Consider the following 22099-nt stretch of genomic DNA (forward strand, 5'->3'; position numbering starts at 1 on the left):
AATATCGGGCTTATATCTGATTTACGTATAGAACAATCGCGATTTCTTCATTTTTTTTTTCCTCTTCATTCCGTATTCTTTGCCGTTGATACATTTTTTCAAAATACATATAACATATTAATCGCGTTATTCGTGTCACCAGACGGGTTTGCTATTCAATAATCTAAAGCAAAATCCAAAGTTATATTTGATGCCCCATTAAAAGGGAATGAATCCGCAGTATGTATATAGATATATATATATCGATGTTAAATTAATGCTACCGCCGCTTCGGAGGGATAATTGCTTTTATACCACCCCGACGCGTCATCCTGCGGATTATTTGAATATTTATTTTCGTCAAAAAGTTTGAATAGAAATTGATTGAAGTGCACTTCTCAAGTTTATAGCGTGGGTCACGTGCACGCTTATCGGTTACATTTACGTTCCGTTTTCCGAGATACATTTTTACACAGGGTGTCGCGTTAGGGGTGATTTGCGAAAAAGAGAAGAAGAAAGAATCAAAAAAACTGCAAAAATTTCTCAACGCGAGGCTCTGCACGGCCGTATATTTACACGTGTCTGTTATATGCATATGTACATCTGTAATACGTGTGAGTATACCTACATGTTTATCGCAGAAACTACTCACGTTATTAAAGCAAAATTACATCCGGTTAAACAGAGGGAAAACGAGCGACGCAATTTCCGCGAAAGGACGCATCACTTTTAGCTTCCGAATTCGATAATTCAGCCCTAATTAATCCTCACCCTTGACGCGAGGATTAATAAACGGCAAAATTCCGATTACGTCGTTCGTATGCGTTAGCGCGTTTCGGGGGGACGAAAAATAAACCGTCGCGACGACGACGACGACTACTGTATCGTCTCTGTCGATTGAACGCGTACGATTGTTGTCGAGAGAATATTGTCGAAATTAACGGGCTCGCGATGAGGAAAAAGCTAGGGGAATAATCGTGGCTGTGGTTAGCGTGTACACACTCGTACAACGAGTACGTCACCTGGTCTGAACGGAGGGGTGGTAATTTATTTCATCCGACTCCGCGGAGCGAACGTTGCCCCAACTAATTCCGGGGACTCGCGGTGCGCGAGCTAACGGAATTCATCTGTCACCGGTGAATTTAAGTGAGCAAGAGAATCGGAAAAAGAATCGAGTGTATGTCACGCACGCGACAGCGAATATCGTGTACAAGTGGCTAATGAAACGTTCATTTTCCATTTTATCAATTACCGAAACTCTTTGTCACGACGATGGGTCACGTGTCCCGGAACATTCGTTCTACGACGAATCGAAAAATTTTGAACGGCACTACCTCGTAGCGAATAAATAATCATATGCACGGGAATAAATGTTCGTCGACCGAACGGGGGCATATTCCGCGACACTGTCCATCTCTGTTCGCGATGTGCGTAATTTACAAGCCGACCAGCACCCCTATCAATTATACCGAAACATAGGGCATATTTAGCGATACGCCCCCCACGCCGGGAGCGTACCCATTTTTTGTGGGTTACGACCTTATGGCTCACAGCCCCTCGACACGTCGAACATTTTTTTTTTTTTTTCAAAGGTTCTTCGAGCGGTTGGTACAGTCGTGGAAGTTTGTACTTCGGCTACGGGGGGGGGGGGGGATGAATTTTGTGGCTGTCGATGTCGAAAGCGTAATACAGAGGACATGAATAGGTATAATGTACGTACGTATGTAGAGGCATGTATCCGGCGTACATGATAATAAGCCAAGTGTATATAAGTTGCAGGTTTGATAGTTGAGAAGTGCGTGCGACGAGGTTGAAAAAGCTCATTTCAGGCATGCGCGGGTTCGAGGTGTTTGCCCACGCGGCAGCCAGTCGGTCGCAGCCCGCCAAACTCCTTCTATCCAACTCCGGGACGCCCATGAAAGTAGCGCAAAAGTTCCGATGCTTACGTCATTGAGAGCTTTATTTTTACGGTCGCATGTCGATAGTTTTAATTAACGTTTGCATCCAGCGTTGAATATAACCCGCCCAGCTGATCCGACGGCGGCGGGGGGGTGATACGCTAATCACGGCTATCTTCGTTCAGGTGAACGTGTTGCCGGGGCAAAAGCACGGAAAAAAAGAAAAAGATAGAACGCGATATAATCGGGGAGCGAAAAAAACGCCATGTGACGTTCCCGGCCGCTGCCGTGTAATTATCATTAAGCCGTAATTACGGTGAAACTAATTTTTCATCGCCCGTTGTAATTGCACATGTGGGTTAACGATTGGATTAATCATTTATCGATAAAAATGAGCCGATAAAATTTCCAAAAAAATTATTAAAAAAAAAAGAACATGTGACGATGCACGAAAATAATTTTATTCCGATATTTTCGCTAAGGCTCCACATTTTTTTACCTACCAATGAATTAGATTCGGAAAAATAATGGATCGGTTTTACGAAGCGGAAAATTTTATTTAAAATTATCATAGAAGTTCTTTCGACCGGCTGTGCATATAATTGATACTGCAATAAACGGCGATTATGAAGGGAACGACGTCAACTGGGATTTGCGTTTTTTTAACCGTATAGAGTTAACCGAAACTGCGAATGACAACGTAATACGATAAAAGGGTTTATAAAGCGAGAGTCTTCGGTTGGCGTAATACCCTTCCCTGGCCTAAGGAGTTAGATCTTGTACGGTGAATCGGCTGGATGAGGAAGGGGAAGAAAAATCGTGATGAGACAAAAAAGAACATCTGATTTACAATGAACGAAAAATCGGTGATGCGATGTAATGAAAATCGAAAGAACGGTGGATACGACGTAAAATATTGGGGAACGTAGGTACGAGATGCGTGGCTGACTCCGAGTTTTAACTGAAAATTTGAAAATACCTGAAGAAATAATTGTCGCGAAATCGTGTTTGATATATCAAAGTAAATTAACGTAATTGAATGTGTGTAAGAGAAAAATGAATAAATAAAATAAAAATTATTGTGTACAAATAAAAAAATATATATATATAAATGAATGTATAAAAAAAAAAAAACAAATTTTATTTTCACGGTATAAAATATTTAGTAACCACGTATATTATTGTTTGAACGATTTTCAAAATTGGGGAATATACGCTGACGAAGATAAAATATATTATTATAAAATATAATTGTACAAAATAAAAAATATAAATGTTCGAACGATAAGTAAATAGTCGACGTGGTATTCGCGTAAATTTAGACTACATTTAATCATATGAATCTGTGTGCGGTAGTTATTGAAAAAATATATTCACGTCCACCCTGCAGTTTTGGAATTAAAAACAGCCGAGGGATTCAATCCGAACGATGCATCGATAGATCGATGAAAATCGTATCGAACCAATTCGATTTTCGAAATTCATATCGGAAATTTGAACTCAAGTTGCCGCTGCCGCTGACGTTTATATCTTCGGATCGCAGGATCCGCCGGGGTTACCGCAGCTTTTTATCGGTGGTTCGCCTTCAGGGCTCGCCAAAGCAAGAACTGCAGCTAGACGCCTTTCGTATCCATCCGACAACTGGGATCGCGCGGAGGTAATTTCGTTACATTACAGCCCCAATTTTCCTCCAACTCTCGTTAAAACCCCTCGACAAAGTCGTAATTGATTGAAATTGACCTCACTACGGACAGCGCTTGTGCATCCACAACGCGCTACCGGCACGTCCCGTACAAACAAGCTCTTCTTCATTCGGAAATTGGCCGACGTTCCGCATCAATTTATTCATGATTTACACCAATCCAATCGTCCGCGGTTATCTTACAGATTCGCGATAATCGTTAGCCTACTTTTTTTTTTTCCCCAACTTATTTCGAACCTGCATAATGCCGTCCACTTTTCACCCTCACTCGGGATCCAGGCGATACGTTCGTGTTTGAAAATCGAACGAATTTTTCCCTTGAAAAAATTTACCAATCGGACCGAGTGGATCTCTGAGTAGGGAACGACGACGTGGTTCATAGTTTCGAAGTTATATTTCACTCGCAGAGGTTTCGCACGGTCGAAAGCTCGCAAACAATCCACGCCATTTCTGTCCGCACGTGAAATAAAGGGAGTTATATACCTTCGTATCATATTTGTTTCTGTGTATTTTATTTTTCACACCAGTTACGGAAACTATTTCGACGTTTCGGAAGTACATGGCGTTCGTTTTTCCGCGATCTATAGCTTGCTATAGCCGCGATCGAAGTAGATAAGAGAAAAAAAAAAAAACACCGAAAAAAAAGGGGAAAATTTCTTTCGTCTTCACCCCCCCGGTTCCTAAACCCGTCGACAAAGCGTGGGAGAAGCTTCTGCTGTATAGAAAGACGCTTACCAACGGTCTTGAGAAGGGGCTTACAAAGATCTGTACGAAAACAAGGGTCGTCTTTTCTCTCGGTGCTCTTAGACAGGTGGACGTACGATTCCGGGCTGCATGTCCCGTGCACCGGTGTGTCTCTCTGTATTCTCGTACACTTAATCCCGAGGGGATTCGGTGGCCATTTTGTTGGCAGTAAACTTTTGAAACTCCTAATTTAAGCTGTAATCAAAATTGAGCCCCTTTGATTGTGTTGGACGTAATAATTTCGCATTATATTTACACGAGTACACGCGCACACAGGCTGCGATCGAATTCGAACGCGAAAGTCTTTTCGATTATTCAATTTCGAGTCTTAAAACGTATATATAGGTACGGTATCACCCATGTACCTACCTACAAATCTGTTTGTAATTTTAATGGGCATTCGCGGGGCGGGGAATATCCGGTTGTGCAAGACAATCACAACTTCGACGGAATGTTCCATTAACGCTTTGTAATTTGAATAATTTGTTCTCATCCTCGCGCGTTAAACTAGATTTAGACATACAACCTACGTGTACGAGTATACGTTGAAAATAATAATTTTATCTCGCGCGCTCAATAAAAAAAAAAAAAAAATGATGTATTCAATTTTTCGATCGCGATTCGTATTCTTTTATATTTTAAATTTGATTTTTTTGTTTACAATTTGAGAAAAAAAATACCGGAGAAAAATCGACGAAGCACGTTCCATCATGGACACACACACAATTTAGACCAATATGGAAAACGCGTGACTGTTTCGCCTCTTCCTTATATATACATATATACAATACGTAAGATGTGGAGAGAATAATTCAAAATTCGCCCGAGTTGACGGGGTAAGAGTTTTATGGGGATCTCGTGACTAGAACTTGTCCTCGTTGTTTCCTCGTGCTGGGGGCATTTCTATGAAAGGAGATATATTCCATCGTTGAAAAGATATAACTATATATAACTGTAACGATTTTACTCCGTTGCAGGTAAAGCGCGCGATTTCGACTTTGAATAATTGAATTCACGCGGTAAAGTTGTCTTCCGCGTCTCACGTAATTTGATAAAACATCCCCCTTCTAAGACACCGGTTATACCCGCTTATTCGTAGCTCCCTCGAAGGTAGATGTAGAAATTTTTGCATACGTAATAAATACCTAACGAAGAGTTTTCGAAAGAAAGTTCGAAAAGATTGTAACGGTAATGACGTTGGCTCGTTTACGATTGTTATCGATCGTGTTGACTCTGCATTTAATTGCAAAAAACCGACAAAAAAAAAAGTGAACCTCGGTACGCGTTGAGCCCTTTTTTTCTCGATTTTTGTTCATCTGATTCATGATATAAGTATACGGAGTTCTAATTCTTTTTTTATCTTTCTTTCTTTTTTTATTACTTTGCCGATTTTTATCCGCCAACGCGTTTTTACGGTTAATTTAAATTGAATAAAGGTACAAGTCACGAAGGCTGGGGATCCTGTTAAGCTAAATTAAGGTCTGGACGTTTTTGAAATATGTCATCTACAGTACATCGGCAATCTTGCGCACTAAACCGAAATTTTCCGTCGAATGAATACCTCACATTTTTTTGGTTTTACGCGCGCGGACGAATTGTTTTTGTTTCCACGACTTTGAAACGTATTGTAAAAAATCACGTTCTCTCTTCTCCGCAAGCTCCGCACTGAATCGAGTATTTTAATATTCAGACAAATCGCGGCGCGAGCATCTAAATAAAAGTTGAAAGTTAATTTTCTTGTTTTCTCGAGTGCTTTTAGGTTTCTAAGTTTTAAGGTCAGCTATCCGCGGCCGATCGCTCACCTCGGTAAGAAACCAGCGCGAGGAGCTTTTCCGCGGAGTGGAAAACAAACGACGTATTTCGAATGGGCGTGAACGTCGGCGAACGCGAAGTACCAATTATTATTTTTTCCTCGTAGCTTCACCTGGTTGTTAGCTAGGTGCTATAGGTACGTACGTACAAGACAGGCAATATTGTTATACCCCATTTACCTCCCGCGTCGCTTTCGTATACATTAAATAATATAAGTTTAACGTCTTTCCTCTACATGTTCATATTACAATCCTTGAGTGATGCCGAGCTTATGCAACCTGAGAGTTCAATGTACTACGGGTAACGAGTTTTTTTTTTTTTTTGTTTTTCTCAATTTTTTCTCCCACATTTTCTTCCAACATGGTAAAAAGAATTTTCTTCTCTTCGTCCGTTGTATAATCATAAAAATGTTTATCAGGATTCTCATAGTTCGAATCTCAACAAAATGAATATTCAAAGTTTTAATTAATTGAAATAAAATCTAATTATACCAATCGGAATACTATTTTTTGCTTCCAATAGTTCTTTCGATTCTTCATTCAAATTAGTTACAGTTATCGGAAAAAAAAAAAACGAAGAAAAAAAAAAACATCCGGATGTACAACGTAATTGCATTGTATTGGATAGAATTTTTATTCCCAATTTTTTTTTTTTTTTCCATTTTTTCTAAAACCGTGTATAAAATAATAATCATGTAGGCGCGTTTTAAATTTATTTCTACCGACGGAATGAACACCGTGTCAAGTTTTGGAGAAGAAAAACTTCTTTGCATTCAAAGTTTCTCCGCAGGAACTAGAAAAGCATCACGAACGTAAAGAAAAAAACAAAAAAAAAAAAAAAAAAAATTGAGAGGGGGGGATGGGAGGCTGGTTTTTTCATATCACTTTCTAGACCGCATCGCTTAGGTGCGTTACCACTCACAATTCGCCGACAAATAGAATGCGAATAACGCTAGAAAAGTGCTTGCGAATTCTGAGCTTTTTCTGGAGCTGTACCAAGTTGCAGCTGCCCGGGGGATCGGGACCGCTCGAAAAAATTATCGTTGCAGGACTTTCAACATATTTCGCCCCGAGTAAAAATGAGTTCGGAATACGCATGAATGAAATATCTAGGCATTAGGTATACAGAGCTGTTCTTTCTCCCTCTGCAGTCGCCCACTCGCGGTCAAGATATACAAGGCATTGGGGAAAGGAGCTATTTTAATAATGATAAGAAAGCGCGTTGTTTGTTCGTGACTTTTCTTACTCTTTCTCCTATTCATCTTAATCAGTCCAGTTTTCCAACGCCCACCGCAATGCCGGGCTAGCCTAATGTCCTCCACTTATTTCCATTGCAAGAATTATATTTCTAACGTGCCATCCAGCGCTGAACAGTATACCTACTGTAATTTTTCCGCATCATTCATCCCCTATTTTCCGCCCGGTACGATTGAAAATGGAGAGAAAACAATTGCGAAATATATACAGAGTTTTTTTTGTCCGTTTCTTTTTTCGGTTGTATTTTTTTTTTGTTGTTTTTTTTTGTTGTTTTTTTCTATTCACTTCGGGTCAGTTTAATCGTTATTGTATTCCGCAGTGTATAGAGGGAGTACAGGGATTTTAATTGCAAAAATAGTTTCACCCCTCCGTTCATCCTCCGGTAGTTTCCGATAAGCGTAATTTCGTTGTGTCATCAGCCCCCTCCCCCCCTCCTCTCCATTAATAGCCAATTTTCAATCAACTAAAGCGGCAGAATTTTTGCCCTTAGTTTCTACTATGTGATACACATTCACATAGGTAAAACATATACCTATATCATCTACCCTCCGAGTACAATATATCCTCCGCTCGTTATACCGCGAATACCTAAATGTACACGCGATATATCGGCATAATTTATCACCGATGAATATTGTATAAATTTATCGATCTTCGCAAGCTTTACTACGTGCGGCGTGTGTGTGTGTGTGTGTGTGTACGGGTTATGTGCTTATCTTCGAATGGCATAAAATATTAAGTGATCAAAGAATTAGCGTAATTGAACGTGTATTAACAGCGAACGTTCGATTTCTTCAATGAGTTAAATAAAACGAAACCGGACAGAAGAAGAAATTGTTAAACACGGTTTTCGAGGAGCGTGTTTTTTTTTTTTTTTTTTTTTTTTTTTCAAGGGCGGAGTTAGTTCGGTCGTTAAAACGAGGATCTCCCGTAACATTGGGGTTCGTTAACAGATGCGAACTTTGCAATAAAATGAAGCTAAGAGTAGAACCGAGGTAGTATAAGAAGTTGATAATTAGGGATCGCGGGTTTCGCGGTTTTATTTTATTGTTGTAAATTACTTTCTTTTTTTTTTTTTTTTCAATTGTAATTCAGAACGGCAGTTTCCCGCAATTTCTAATTAGGTGCGATCCGAGTAATTGGAAACATGGATTGTGAAATTTTTTTCATCCCGTACTCCGGATTTTTTAATTTCGCAGAAGGAATTTTCAGGGCTCCGAAGGATCTCGAGTCCGCGCCGCGTCGCTTGATAACGAGTAAATAACTTTTACAAGGCGCGTAGACTCCGAAATCATATCGAACGAGACGAATACGAATTTCCTACAGCGCGTGTATTAAAAGGGTTAGTTTCGGAATTATTACGTGATGGGATATAATCAAGCCAGCGGGGGTGGTCAGAAATACGAAAATAAATATAGGAAAAAAAAAAAGATCTATATATGTATATATATATATATAACAACAAAAAAATAGGTTTACTCCACCTCATTTCCACAGCCTCGGGGCTGCCTTTCCCCCCCTCTTTCGTTATTATATCTCCAGGAGTTTTCCCGATAATCCTCATCCCATAGCAATGAGGAAACGCAGGACAGCCGTGAAATTCTCCGAGCGTACAGACGAAAGAATTATAGTTGTCGAAAATGATCGACCGAACTTAGTCGGTAAGCCTCGTGCTACGTGAGAGAAAATAATTTTCTTTAAAAAACTTCGTTTCTTTTCACACATTATTTGTTTTTTTTTTTTTTTCTCCCCCATCGACCTCTTTCTCTTCTCTTCGTTTTTTTTTTTTTTTTTCAATACGCTTCGAATTACTTCGCGATTTTTTTTCCCGTGGAATTTGTTCACATCAGATGTACGTTGTATAGAAATGCTACGAATTGATGGCGTACGAGGTGATCAGGAGATAGCAATATCATCGCGTTATATCCTCCCACTCGATGGTGCAGCAGAGCTGACGATCGTTGTTCTCAATTTCGCGCAGATGACTGTCGATCTTCCGTTTCATACGACGGAGTTACCACGCTTATAAACGGGAAGGGAATGAAACGAGTTTACCTCGTTGACATTTTCGACGCGGACAAATTATTGCCAGCGGTCTTAAGTGGCGAATGTAATGTACGCCTCTTCGCAGAGCCCGGTGTTACCTGTACACCTGTATGCACAGCCCCCTGCCTCCCCCCTCGCCCCCCGTATCGACCATCCCTTCGAATATCGAACAACGTTTCTACGAGGCTTAGTATTCTCCCAGCGAAATTTAATAACCCCTAAACCGCCGCGTACACGTGTTGTATACGGGGTTGTGCGTGTATATATGCAGGTAGAATATGTACGGTGCGCGATACACGCGTATCGGTTACATCCCGTCTTAACGCAAGCTCCGAGTCGCTTTGTACCGGAAACTAATTAGTCCTTTGAAAACAAGGGCGATCAATCCAACGTCGTTAATTAGCTACGCCCTGCAGCGAAATTTTTGAAATTCGATCGTTTTTTTCCGCCACTCGCGCGCGCGACTCGTTGGACATTTTTCACAAGTTTTTAAGGTCGTTCTACACCGGTGTGATATATTTTCCCGTTCCTTTTTTGTTCCCCCGAATTTCTTCGTCTCCTTTTTCGAAACTGCGTAACGAGAGCGTCGGCACTCGGTGCGGTTACGATATGTAACATTCGGAAATAATCACCGTCATCATCGTTACACCCGCGGTATTTCCAGCGTAATAAACAGCGAGCCGAAAATTTTGACGTTTCTCGCGCGCAATGTTTGTCTTCATTATTTAGGAGGGTGACGAAGTCCGTTACCGCAGGCGTGACGGATTGCCGGGGTGAATTTGTTACCCTTAGTTTGCGGGGGCTCTCGGTAACGTCCGCGGATCACCGCACGCCGTATATTCCCAACGGCGTATCGTAACACCTTCCGAAGGAAAATTCTTTGGGGGGGGGGGGGGGGGGGGGGGCGCGATACGATCTCTAGCGAATTTAGGAAGAATTCGCGAACCGATCGAGTTATTTCGCTTTTTCTTAATCGGCCTTTCGAACAACTCGCATCTAACGCCAGACGACTCGAAAATGTGAAACGTGGATCGAGGGATGTACGCGAAGGGAAGAAGGGAAGAAGGGGAAAAGGGGAGGGAGGGTTTTGGTCGAATTTGTGAAATTAATACCCGATAACATTTCTCATATCACTGAGTACCTCGCTACGCAAAGTAGCGGTTATGGTATACGCGTACGTGTGTATACGATATGTATATATGTAACGTGTAGGATGGGGGGCGTAAGGTGGAGAAGGAGGAGGGTGTAGTTTTAGATTAGTTTCTAAACTATTCGGGAGATTAATGCCAGCAGTTGTAGGAAAGGGCGAACGGGTAACAGAAAAGGGTTGAAGGAACGTAGCGGGAGAAAGAGAAAAGAGAAGGGCGAGGAAAGCAGTGCGAAGGGTCCGACGCCAAAGACTTTGATATATCCAAACAAAGGCAAATATCGCTGATTAATATCCTCGGGACGTTTCGCATCGGCATTTTTATGACGACGCCTTGAAATTCCACAGAAATTTCACCGCGTCCTCCGAGGGCAAAATTTGCAACCTGAAATAAAAACTGCCACTTCGAAATCACCTTTGCCGAAACGTCGGCGCAACTCGTTCCACTATTTTCGACGTCGCACACGAGTTTGCAACGGACCTTCGGCGCGTTATCATCATTATTGTTATTGCACACGTACACCTATCCCCGCCCGACTAAAAAGAGAAAACATAAATCTCCCTCTTTATATTCGCTCGAGCAATTTCTGGGTCCATCCGCGGCACCGGCGCGGCGTACGACTTACCCCGCGTTAACTCTCGGCGCGGTATCGGCTTTGCATTAAGGTTTTCCGAGTCGATTCTAAAAGTAAGGTCTTTCGCTAATACACCGTACGGTAGGCTCGTTCGTGTTGGTAAAAAAGCAAATAAAGAGAACGAAACAGAAATAAAAGAAAAAAAAAAAAAAAAAGGGTTGACGGCGTATGGGGTCTGGGACGGTCACTCGCATGAGCTCAACATTTTATATCACTTCTTCTTTCGAGAGGTATTCCAATTTGTCCCAACGCCGTTTTACACCCCACCCTCGCCGCCCCGCCGCCTCCTCGCCCTTCGACCGGCACTTTTCCAAAAACGGGAGCGTTCGGTACGTTCGGGTCGAGGGCTCGGATGGCTGTACGTTATACGGGATACGACGCGGTACACATATGTATATACTCGCTCCCATGTACGCGGTACATGGGGATCCACCGTTCGCTAATACAGGACCAAATGTCCTTTTAGCCATTGTAAGTACACCTTTCACTCCGAGTCTAGACCGTGCTTCGCTCGTGCACGCGTGTACACCGTGGAAAATCAATTCGCCGACCTTTTTCAATGGGCTAAAACAAAAAAAAAAAAAAGAGAGAGTAAAGTAAAAAGAGAAAAATCAATTCAGAATTCACCAATTACGGATTAGATGTGTATACGGGTATACCGGTTACCGTTACGTACAGTCGCGAGGCAACGCTAATGGTAATCCCTCTCCAACTTTGTCTACTTTATTTACTTCGCAACCCGAGACTCCCCGAAATCGCTGAATCGCAAACGCATCTCCGCGATGCTCTCGAATGTCCGCAATTAAAATTATCCCACTCGGTGAATTTGGCGATGATAGCTGCTGGATCGAAATTTGGTGAAAAGTTTTTTGATTCATTTATTCTTACTCTTGTTGTAGTTGCCTTTTTTTTTTTTTTTTTTTTCCTCCGAGCCCAAAGAGAACGGCGCAGGAGTCTCAGCGACATTTTATTCCTTTGGTATTCCTGATTGCGATTCCTTTTGTTTTTCCCGGTCGTTTGTAAGAAAATCGTATTGGCGCAGTTCGGGCCGACAGTATGCCCGGTACGTCGTTTCTGGTGCGGTCTAATAAATATCTTCGCTTCTGGGGCAGACAATGCATCTGAAAAATTCACCACTCGTTTTCCTCCTTTGCATCTTTCCAGTTTTCCAGCTTCGTTCGCCTCTCCTCTATCTCATATCCCATTATACGTGGAACGGATATATCTATACACCGCTACGACTTACTTGACTTAAAACCTAATATTTTCTCGCTCCAAGTGTACCGCGTCGTCCCCAACTGCTGGAATTTATATATATCTTTGATTCCAATTTTTCAATCCATCAATTCACGAAGGAGGAGAAAACATTACTCCGGTTCCGACAGCTGCTGCAATGTAATAGTTCGTTTTTTTTTTTTTTTTTTATTCAACTTATTTGAAAACCTTCGCTTCGCCTTTAAACACAAGGAATTCTGATAGTCCGGACGGTTGGTTGATCCTTCGAAAGGTAAGTTTAGCGGGGGTTCAATCTCTCCGGCAAAGTTAAGCAACGTAACTTCGGTGAGTCCAACCGTAAAATAAATATCTTGGGTCTGCTCGGTTGAGTCAAGCAGTTCGAGATAAGAGGTGTGCTCCCGGAAAACGTAGAGCGAGTTGGATGAAGTTAATGACGAGAGTTGAATTCCTTTGGTTGCAGGATTTTGCGGAAGGGAAAATGCACATCCGACTCGCTTCTGGAGCGCTCCTTTTATTTTTTTTTCTCCTCTACTTTATTTCTCTATATTTTCGTTGCTCTTTTTTTTCTCTCCATTTTCTCACGTGCAACGACGCGCCGAACGGAGTAGCTCGAGCTGCATAGGATTTGGCGTATTCCTTATCCTTTTTTTTTTATTCCTTTCAGTCCCTCCTCGCGAGTGCTCCTTCTCTGGACCATCCCATGAAAGAGCCAATCTCGTCAAATAGTAGCTGAAATACTTCTGAAGGCAGAAATTTTATACGGCGAACGAAATTTGAGTGAATTTTTTTTTTTCGAGCCCCACCTAACCACTTCCCGATTATTATACATATAACATTCGACGGGAAACGGTTTTATCCGTAAAATTTTCGAATGTAGGTACGTAGATTTCTCCAACCTTTTGATACAGGTATGAAAATAACGGGCTGCAGAGGCGGATGTGTGTATTCAAACCGCGCGTATAGGTATACGGTAAAAGGAAATAGGGTAGGATTCTTGAATAGAATTTACGATACAAGTGTCTCGATGCAACCGCGAACTCTTTACTTCTTTTCCTACCACCTTCCGAAGATTCTTTTACTCGGGAAAATACGGGGAATAAGAATGAAACGTGGAGAGGAGAGGAGGAACGAACCTCTTTACTCGGATACATTGGAACGTCCGTTCGACGCAATTTACGAAGCATTTCCGAACCGAAAATCCCCGTTGTATCCCCTACACGCGAACCTATCGATACAAACGAATTTAGGCGACGGCCGTTTCGACCCCGATTTAAAACTGACGGTTCCGCGCATCGCTCGGTGCGAAAACGATCGGAGCAATAAAACAATTTTAGATCCACTTTGGCGAGAGAAAATGAGAAGTCGAGTTTAAAATACCGCGATGTGTGTATATATTTCCCTCCGTTATTTTTTTTTGTTTGTTTATCGTTCTCGAATTGAGTTTTTCTATCGGGAAAAATCAGAGGCGAGTTCCGCGGGACGACGATCTATCGGCTCGGCGCGTACTATCAATTTCTGTCAACGGGCGCGATATGGTAGTAAAACTTTCCCAGCGGATAAAATGATCGGAGAACGCCTACAGCAAGAATCGTAAGTTCCCGAGGGACGTGTCGAGCGAAAACGAAGAACCGATACACCTCGCTTCGCGGTCTTTTCCCGCAGATATATACCGTCATCGTTTTCTTTCCATCCCCCTTTTTTTTTTCTTCCCACCGGGGAATTCTTCGCCATTCGTCTAATTATGGCCATGCCCGAGTGCATCAGTCATCGCCTTCACCGGAACGGGGGGGGAAGTTTTTTCAAAAAACGTCGAGTGAAAAACAAGAAAAAAAAAAAAATAAAAAAAAAATAGAGGCGACGCCACAAATCAGAATAACGCGTCGATTATACCTGGGTAATACTTGGAAGAAACGTAGTCGCCGAAGTTGAGTTACCGCAAGATGTAAATTTAATTACCTTTGCCCGGTTATAACGGCGTTGCGCCCCTCCTCTCGAAAGAGGCCCGTCGTTGTGTGTGAAATCTAAAAATAGAATTCGTTAACAGGTGGCTGCTTCAGTCACGCGTAACTTATCAGATCCAGACGAGGTTTCGCGTAACGAACTAACAAACTTACCAGACCGTAGCCCTTCGTATTACACGGGGTAATACCAGGGAGTAATATGGTGCGTGACGAGCCCGTCTTGCCTACTACGCAACGAGACCCTAAAACCTCAACCGAACTATCGTCGTGAACTTGAAAATAAAATAGCATCGATCCCCGGCTTTCCACCCCACACCCCCCTGGAGTCTGAAATTTCGAGCTTTTCGCCCGTTCCGAATTTTCGAATATGATAGGGGGGGGGGGGGGAATATTTGAACGTTACGTAGTCACGGCGTGACCGGGTTTGCGGGAAATAAGGGTAAGTGCTAGAATTCCGGGAGATGCCGAGGGGGGTTGTAATTTTCACTTTTAAAGTAAATGGGAAAACGACGGGTTCGCGTGAAGTTGGTTCCTCTACGATCCGAAGATATAATATAACGTGAGCGCCGGCGATACGGTTCAAACGCGTGCTTTATAATTCTCAAAAGCATCATCCGGGCGGATGTAACGCGCACGGGAGGGGAAAACGGAAGTACTCGTTGCGCCCCGTAGAAATTTTTTTCACCGAATCCAAAACTTATTCGCGATCGTTTACGAACCGATCGCAAATAGAGAGGGTCGATTTTATTATCCGTAACAAAACTGATTCACGGCGATTCAAATTGTACCGGGGGGTTGGAGTGGAGAGATTACATTTAAGCAGATTACAGGACCCTAATTCCCATATCCGGTAATTTGAGTGTTAGCGCCAACCGCAACAGGACGCGAAGCTCCCTAATAATTCCCAACCCTTTACGGGGTGAGAAATACAACCCGCCGATCTTCATCGCCCGACGTTATATTTACTCTACGGAATATACCGCCTCGCTCCTCTTTTGCCATACTCAACTTTTCGCTCAAATCCTGGAGCACCCTCTCCCTCTCCCTCTCTCTCTCTCTCTCCCTCTCGAAAAAAATGATGAAAAAGCACCTGTAATACACATCTCGTTAAAATCCGATCCTCATTTTTTAACGCCCCTCGTTTTCCCCCACATTCGACGTGCATCGTACGTCTCCGTACCGATACCCTATAAAGAAAAAACTAATGGCTCCCCTCGCGTTTCGTTTTGCCGTCTATACGTATATGTATACGGACGCGTGAGTGTTTTTTTTTTCCCTTTTTTTTCTTTTTCTCTTCGTTTTCGAAAATAATTTTCTCTCCGCAATGTATATACACATATAATCTCCGTGCGCACGTCGCGGGCTTTGCTTCACCTCCAACTTTCGGCTGTCTTTCAATCTCCCTTTTCCCTAGCCACCCTTTTTCTCTCAGCTCTTTGGTAAGTTCGCCTTCCCTTCGCACCTCTTTTCCCCGATATCCCCCTACTTTCTTATTCATTAAAACCGCAAAGGCGCGCGGTACACCGGAACCGGTCCTCTCGTATACCGGGATATAGGTAAAAGCGGCGGTACAAAATATTGTCGTACTTCGCATTCGACGAAGTCCCCGCATAGACGAGACGACAGAACTACATGGAATTCCGCGGATAACTCGCGGGGTCAATGGGGGGAAAAAAAAGAGAAACGCTCACCGCGCGGTCTTTGTACGTCAGAAATGTTTTAAGGTTCGTGGTGGGTATTACCCGCGGGCGCGCGGTATACCCGCGCCCTTAGGGAGTATATAAATGGTGTGCGTTACAATCCTATCGCTATTCAGTTGACTACGTTTGCTTTAACCCAATTACACGTAAGCGCCGGTGTGTTGTCGGTTGCGGTTGTATCCTCCGCGAAAATATAGGTATATATGCGTATGTATACCCACCTACCTACCTACCTATGGGGGGTAGCCTCGGTTGTCTCTATGACGCCCACACCTTGGTTTATTCGAAGGTGAGGTGATGCGAAAGGACGAGGGGAGGGCGAGAAGGGGGACCCCTTTGCTTTTGTATCCTGTTCACATCGCGGGGCTAACAACACCACTCGTACACATTGAAAATTCGACGAAGGTGGGCGATGTGTTCGGGAGTGTGGTAATTTTCGCTCGCGTATACGTATAGCGCGCGCGCGCGCGTGTGTATTCCCAGGGTAGGTAGGTAGGTAGGTAGGTAGGTACAATACGTCTTTGCTACGGTTTAGCTCCTCGGCAAGCCAGTTTCGCGATGAGTCTAAATATTTGTATTGCGTTCGAACTCCGTACCCCGGAAGGGAAACTGCAAACATGGCCGCGCTTTTAGCTGCCGGTCACGGCTGATTGTGGATTGTTTCACGTTGGGATGAGAACTCGCGAGGCAACGACGCAACCGCAACCCGCGGCCTCGGATTAAGGGTTGACGAATCTTCGACCCCCCTCCCCCCCCCCCCCCCCCCCCTCCCCTCGCCACGGTCTACGGCTCAATCGCCGCTCCCGAAATTTCATCCCATTCGTCGGTGTAATTGTAACGATCCGGAAGCGAAGATCGCTCGAAATCGGACCGTCTTTCGAACGAAACGTTCGGGGTGGCCTCGTTTTCATTCTCTAATCGCTCGCCCTCCGTTCGAATGAAAAATTATTCGATCCTCGCGATTCGAGCCGACGTCGGGCGAAAGGTGGAAAAGCGGCGAGTCTTTTATATCGATCGGGTTGACCGATGTACCGGTTCTCGCGTTTCTCCCGCACGCTTGTCCCCCCCCCCCCCCATCCCCCGATCCCCCGGATTCTTTTCTCTTCGGAGCTAATTAACCCGCAGGTGGCGAGCATGAAGGAACTCGAAGAATGATTAACGACGCGGGCCCGCTACCGCGTGAATAGGTCTCGTGCCTCTCTTAACCTTATATCCATTAGTCTCGTGTCCAGAAGCTCTTCGAGCGGGTACGGCCGACTCTTGAGTAGCCCGCTCAAGAGACCGCGCGAGGGATCGGGGAGGGAAGGGCTCTGATAGAAAAAAAAAGGGGGAAATAAAATCAAGTGAAATAATATATAAATTCGCTTTCCACTTACCTCAGCTGTTATTCGCGCCCCGCTCCAAGATATATTACACGACTTATATACTCCGCACACAGAGATAATACATATATATATGTATATGTATGTATACGAAGTCTGGACCAACCCTTCGTCTACGCCGTATCTACTCTCGTACGTTCTGTCTCAGACAGCTCACGCAGGCGGCAGCTATCCGGAGAGGAAAACTTAGTTTGTTGTGTTGGGTTTTACCTGCAATACATATTTCCCTTCTTCATTTTTTTTTTTTTTTTCTCTCTTCGCTTGACGAGAAACGTCGACATTCCCGGTTGGGTTAACAATCTCTTTGTGTTTTTGACACGTTCTGACGGTAGCTTGCGATACGAATTTTTGCCACTCGAATCCTTGCGGTTTTTCTTCCCTATTGACACAGAGAAGAAAAATGCATCTTTCGTTACCTCTTGTTTCTTTTTTTTTTTTTTTCATTCTATTCTCAGGAGAATCCAGGTAAATTCAGGTGTTGCGAAGAGCTAATCCGGCTGCAGGGTTTACGTTCTTCGCTCGATAAGTTGGTGGTTCTGTTATTTTAGCGTTACTACGATTCCGGCAAAAGGCATCTGGTGCACGTTGTACCTACGTACAAAAGGGATGAGAGATAGTTTAATAAAGTTTACAATACACGTGTATGATGTAATAACTGCATTCACATGGGTACCGAGACTAAGTTCCCGCATGTTCCGTTTGATCATATATTTCTATGGAAAAGCGCCAGAGCGAAAAAGAGGGGGGAAGGGGGCAGGGGGGGCAGGGGGGTAGAAAGAGCGAGAGGAACGAATGTGGCCAGACTCCGTGGATATTCTGCTCTGGAAATTCGAGACCAAGTTCTGGCTAGTTTCCAAGGTTTCTCAAAGCTCCCTAACCGCAGGCATTCATATTCATCCTGCTTATAGTAATTGTTACGAATTACCAGAGAGATCTGCCCAGCTTCCTGTCAGATTCCCACGATCCTCCGCGATACCGCGAACTACGGGAGACGCAGCGTCCTCCGCCGGCTCGGGTCATTCCATTCGGCTGTTTCGATCCGTTCCGCGCATCGGGTCGCTAAATAATTTTTCGTTCTTTGATGTTACTGGAAAAAAAAAAAAAAAAAAATGGACGGCAAATTCGATTTCGGCAGAAAATTAACGAGCAAATTTTTTCTTCCAATCGATTCGTGTGACACGAGATAGAAAAAGTATCTGAAAAATTGTAACAGCGTAAACGAATGAACGGATCAATTAGGGCGAAGGTATAACATCCTACCCCCGTGGGTGCGCTTCGGATAATTGTTAAATGCGAGTTGTTTAATTTAAATGAATTTTTGAAAATTTTCAAAGTCGTCCCTTTCGTCCCTTCGGCAGTTCGTTTCACCCTCGAATAACCGAGGATTTTCTCACCCCGTTCCCGTTTCCTTCGTCCCTTCGCCATTCATTCTCGTTTCTCGTTCAACGGTTTTTTATGCGTTAATTCTTTCGCGTCCGCACGATTTCAACCGGCCGTAATATACGAAGGGGCTCCCCTGAAACGAAGGTGCATGGCTGGGTATACGAAGAATCTGCAGTACCGCGGAAAACGACGTACGAATTTTATTTTATACTTATTTATTTATTTACTAGTTTTTTGATTCAATTTTTTGTCAATTTTTTTTTTTTTCTTCTACTTTACAGAATATTAATTTCTGCTTCATCTCTGCATACATCGCGTATTCGATGTGTACATATGTACCTATCTATGCACGTAGGTAGAATACGATCGGAATCCTCAACGACGTATTCATCGCACGAGGACCCATTCGCGTTCGATCGCCAATTTCGATTTTTATTTAATTTTCTTGACTTCGGCCCACTTGATGTGGGGTAAATTAAATTTACGATACGAGTCGATTCGATTTGCATTACACATTTTCATAGTTGCGCCCCTGCGCCTTCGACCGCGAGTATAGAGTCGGTTCGTTTTCCAAACGTAAAATTAAAAAAAAAAAAACGAAAAAGAAAGTAAAATAAAATAATCACATACTCCAACGCGGTCGAGTGGACCGCGTAAATTTTGTCATTCGGTGCTCACTTGCGGGTGTATCATATATAACGTAATATTGGCACATATACGTAGGGATATCACCGATTCCGTTTCACCGGAAAGTTTTGGGATCGCGTAGCTCGGTAACAATCGCCGATTATACCGCGTTCAAGTTCTCGTGGTAAAATTAAGTGAGGTAGGTACTGTAGGAGGTATATAGGGTATGGATGTCCAGCTGATAAGAAGCTTACGGCTGCAGGGTGCCCCATAGCGTTTCTATGTACTGCGGTACCTAGATACCTATGTACATGTATATTGTACGTATACGTATACCTGTAGAATACATAGGAGGACAAGCTCTGGTCGTTGTCGCCCGGAGCGAAAGCTTTGACCCTGGCAATCGTTGCTGGGGTAAAAGGGTGACGGAGATCGGTGTACAATACAAGGAAAAGGACTCTTTTCGATAGTGTCAATTTTTTTTTTTTCCCTCTTTCCATGGCCATTTTTACGAGATATTCACCTTGCGGTACGAGTCAAAGCTGTTTTTCGTACAACGAGACTTTTCCTCTCCACTCGTCGTTGTTACCTGCAATTGATCATTTTGGTTTCTCTCTCTCTCCGAAGTTTTTTTTTTTGGTTTTTATTTTTCTGAAATCGTGTATCAATTAATACACCAGTTCACGATAATCGGCGGTTCACCCTCGAGTAATTACGACCCCTTTTCAAGGGAAGACAACAAAAAGAGATGAAAAGAAAGGCTGCATGTATTAGCTACTTTCTTTCATTTTTTCAACGAGGTCGTTAATCATAAAACTTCAACGATCGAGGATCGCGGTTCACCGGACCTCCACCTTCATTAATCCGCACCGAATCCATCAGATGTCACGTGCCCCTGCATCCGTAATATAACACCGTCGATTAGATGATAATTTTCATTTTTCTCTCTAGTTTTCATTTCTTTTTTTTTGTTTTCTCACTCTTCATTCGAGTACACGCGAACGCCGATCGCCGCGCATCCGAGATCGGTAAAGAATAATAGAATAAGAAAAATTATATCAATTTGCGAGAACCACTGCGGCGGGTGTTGAAATTATTTTCAGGCGATCAAAACGGTACGTTGAAATTTTATGAACCTGATTTCTTTGCACGTAAAATTGTACGTAAAGCGCGTAGTTTTTTTTTTCATTATTTTTGAATGTAAAATGGATTTCACGATCGCCGCCCTGTAATCAAAGTGTATCTGGACATTATTACATAAATAAATATGATAGAAAAAAAGGAAGAGAAAAAAATTTACGGTCAACGTATATATATATATGTACGGTATACTGGATCTACAGCGATATAATGAAATCTCGATAGCGTAGTGTCGTTTATTATAATTTAATGGGAAAACTTTGCATATTATCGAAATAAAAGTTAGATTCGATGGAATAATAAATTGAGGATCGATAGCGAAAGCCTAAGCTTAAGTTAGTTTGTATTATATCAAGGGCGGGCTTTCAGAAATTAAAGTACGCCGATCGAACCGCGAATGTATAATATCTGTCGAGCGTAATTACGTTGTGTACACAGAGCAGATAACGCCCGACGTAAAACTGGAGTACACGAAAATCGATGCATAAAAAATGGATAAATAAAAAAACAAATCAAACCACCCAGAAACGGCTCGCCGCGTTTTCGAGGGCTACCCATGAATCGTTCGCTGGTTGAGGGAGAGAGACTTGAATATAATCATCTCGGTAGCGCGAAAAAATTGGCATTCTTTCTCGATTGGAAAGAATCTATTCAAGAAATTATACATTCGCGCTATTTCGAATCTGACGTTGGACGAAAAAAAACTGAAAGACGGACGAAAAAATTATTTCCATATCTCAGGGTAATAAGACAACCGACGTTTTTCGGGTACATATGCACTCCAGACGGTATGACATTCGGAGAGAAAAAAAAAAACGCCTAGTCATTTCCAACCTTATATTCTCAAAAATAAAATACTCGACAAAATGTCGACGTATACGAAGGGACGCGTTAAAGGCACGCGGATGATTAATTAGTCGGTTGACATTTGGTGACGACGAAGACTGTGAATCGGAATTTTTCTTTCCCTCCTCATTCTCTGCCGCCGGTTTTTTTTTTTTTTTTCGCGCTACCGACAACTTGTAATAGAATACAGCAATGTTTTGTAGTTGATCGAATAGCGAGAAAAGAAAAACTGGTACGAGGGCGTCAAGAAATTCAGAGAAGGGAGACCGAGACGAAGATTAAGTGATTCACGTACACCTCTATACGCGTGTGCATACACCGTTCTCTGGTAGTGATTTTTGGCAATTAAACTCTTTCGATTTCACGGCTGTCAACTCGCTACCGAAACCTTCTATTTTTCCGACTTCAACACCGTCGAGCATTTTTTTCACCCCCTCGACCGTAACGCACGCGCGTAATTAACGCCCGATCGACGAAACGATCGAATTTTACCGATTTTCTCCTCATGCGTTTCAACCTCGATCGTTTGATGCTTTATTTGAAATTTTACGGCGACTTCGGAATACAATAGATTCCTGTGAGTATCACGCGATTATCTGCCGCAC

The 22099-nt window shown here is 42.9% G+C and overlaps 1 protein-coding gene across 2 annotated transcripts in view; it reads left to right on the top strand.

Annotated features, from left to right (window-relative positions):
- The first annotated feature begins 1694 nt into the window (after positions 1-1694).
- LOC105690781 (dopamine receptor 2) overlaps positions 1695-22099 on the top strand; it is a 102996-nt gene continuing 82591 nt past the window's right edge. Inside the window, exon 1 of one of the 2 annotated variants that reach the window (XM_048648974.1) lies at positions 1695-3534. The gene's annotated coding sequence lies outside the window, so the exon portion shown is untranslated. The remainder of the gene's footprint in view (positions 3535-22099) is intronic. The other variant, XM_012408862.3, reaches the window with a different exon arrangement.

The sequence above is a fragment of the Athalia rosae genome, chromosome 1 (assembly GCF_917208135.1).
Source record: "Athalia rosae chromosome 1, iyAthRosa1.1, whole genome shotgun sequence".
NCBI lineage: Eukaryota > Metazoa > Arthropoda > Insecta > Hymenoptera > Athaliidae > Athalia > Athalia rosae.